General features: G+C 42.1%; 1 pseudogene; it reads left to right on the plus strand.

Moving 5' to 3' along the window:
- Nucleotides 1-547: 547 nt before the first annotated feature.
- LOC131908594 (small ribosomal subunit protein uS14-like) lies at nucleotides 548-1,121 on the plus strand (annotated as a pseudogene).
- Nucleotides 1,122-2,728: the final 1,607 nt, after the last annotated feature.

The following is a 2,728-nucleotide window of genomic DNA, read 5'->3' on the forward strand; positions in this document are numbered from 1 at the left end:
TCAACATTCAATTTCCTGAGCTGAATATTTGCTTTCTGGTTTACTGTGATGGTTCTTGAGCTTAGGGGCCACAAAGTGGAGAATCTAGGGGCAAAAGGTCATTATATTTGTGTCTTCCTCTGAAATAACATTCTCACATATATGAACACATTCATGCATGCAACATCCACACACATGTACACTCATACACACACATGTATGGCATATATACACACATACACATCCATGTTATACTCACATCAATATACAAATGTACACATACATCCATACACGTGTATCTACACATATGTGCACATTCATGGCATAAACATATGCATACATATGCATACAATCACACATCCACATACATGTATATTCATGTATGCACACATGCATAGCATATGCACATATATACATTTACTCATACATATAAATTCATATATACATACATGTCCACAAAGATGCATGTTCACATATGCACACATGCATGGCTCATATGCATATACACATGTACACACACAAACAAAACAAAACTGGCCTTTTTCCTCGTTGGCTGTCTGAAGGCAAGATGGGTCACCAGCAGCTCTACTGGAGTCACCCGCCCGTGGAAGTTCGGCCAGGGTTCTTGCTCTTGCCCTGTCTGCTCTAACTGCCACGGTCTGATTCGGAAATACGGCCTGAACATATGCCGTCTGTAGCTAGAGTTTTCCTGCCTGGCCCACAGTCAGGACAAATCTCTCTCACCTGCCAGTCCCACAGCCACTCAGACCCGACCAAGTAAACACAGAGACTTATATTGGTTACAAACTGTATGGCCGTGGCAGGCTTCTTGCTAACTGTTCTTACAGCTTAAATTAATCCATTTCCATTAATCTATACCTTGCCACATGGCTCGTGGCTTACTGGCATCTTCACATGCTGTTTGTCACCGTGGTGGCTGGCAGTGTCTCTCTGACTCAGCCTTCCACTTCCCAGCTTTATTCTCCTCCTTGTCCTGCCTATCCTTCCTGGCTAGCCACTGGCCAATCAGTGATTTATTTATTGACCAATCAGCAACACACTTGACATACAGACCATCCCACAGCAGCCGTCAATGTTTCCGCCAGTATGCAAAGGACATAGGCCTCATTAAGTTGGACTAAGCGACCTTGAATGGATTATTCAAGATTGTCTACACAATGAAACAGATCATGCTAGTCTTTGTACATAAAGAATAAAAAAAATGAAAACCTTCGGAGAAAAACTGAGAGTATATGAGAATTTGTTGATACTATTCTTTCAAATTTTGTGTAATTTTGTTCTTAAAAATAAAAGTTCAAGTTTTGACAGTAAGATGACTTTATGTATAACAAGTGAACTGCACTCTCCATACCCATCAAAATCTGCTTCTTTTCAGACTCTGATGTGGTTATCATAAAACACATACTGTACCTTAAATCATAAATAAAAACTTCTGCACATAAGTTCCCTGATTGACAAGGTAAACACTCATTATTTACAAAAAGGCAAGATAACAAGCAAGAATAAAACTCATGGAGATGAAACATTATGGAATAAACTGGTAAATCCATGAACACAGCCATCCTGTTGGAAGGTTAGCTCAGGGGCCAGGTCACCAAAACAGCAGCTGTTGTTTGTTTAATCTTAACAAAATATCATAGGGAAACTCTACTTTGCAGAGGGTAATACAAAAATCTACTGATGGGAAATTTTCCTAGACTATCAAGGTGCTAAAAGCCATTCACCAAATTTAATGTCCTGTGGAGGGGAGACTGTGGAGGTGGAATCTTCTTTAGGTTCTCAAGGATGTCTGCCCATCCCACCTCCAGCTTCCTAAGGGATGACATTCACGTCCCCAGTCCTGTCACTTTCCTGCCCTCTTCTCACATTTTACTGAAAGCGATAAGAGACCAAGTGATGCCTCCCACCATGCTTGGAAGTCTCCGGAAGTGACCGTATGCATCTAAGCACATACTATACTTTCTACAGAACTGTACCAGCTGACAGCTTCACTGAGCTTCCTGTCACCACCTGAGAACGCCATGTTCCAGCTTCTAGAGAGCCTCCCCAAGCTGCTGGGAGCACCTCCCCAAGCTGCTGGGAGCACCTCCTTCCTTCCTTTCTTTGTGCCAGCTCTCACTGGTGTAGTCCTCAAAGTCAAGATCAAGATTTCTACTGCCCAGTTGTTTGACTTCTTTCTATCCTGCTTTGTTTTTGTTCACTCCCCTCCTGGCTCCAAAGCCTTTCCCATGGTTAGTGTATCGACTTGGATTTAATTATTATGTATTTATTTTTGCAGTAGTGGAGTTTGAAACTAGGGCTCATGCATGGCAGGTGCTCTATTACTGAGTTATATCCCTAGCCATTTTTCTATTTTGAGACAGGGTTTCACTTGAACTCTCTTTCTAGTCCACAGTGTCTTTGAACTCATGACTCTCCTGCCTCAGCCTCCCAAATAGCTGGGATTACAGGACTATGCCACTAGACCTGGCCGTCCCCACATTTTAATTGCCGGCTATGGCAGTATCCTACCTTTAGGTAAAATCTATTTTAGTTATCTACTGCTGCATGCTACAGTTTGTTCTCACCAAAACTTTTGAAATTTGATTCCTTGTATGGATTAATGTCCTTCTCTAGACACTGCCTTATTTCTCCAGGGAATGGGTTGGTAGTCTACAGTGGGTGTTGTAAAGCTTTGCACCTCCCTTGGGGACTTGTTGAATATGTGTTCTGCTCATACTCCACTTCT

Source organism: Peromyscus eremicus, chromosome 4, assembly GCF_949786415.1.
Source record: "Peromyscus eremicus chromosome 4, PerEre_H2_v1, whole genome shotgun sequence".
Lineage (NCBI taxonomy): Eukaryota > Metazoa > Chordata > Mammalia > Rodentia > Cricetidae > Peromyscus > Peromyscus eremicus.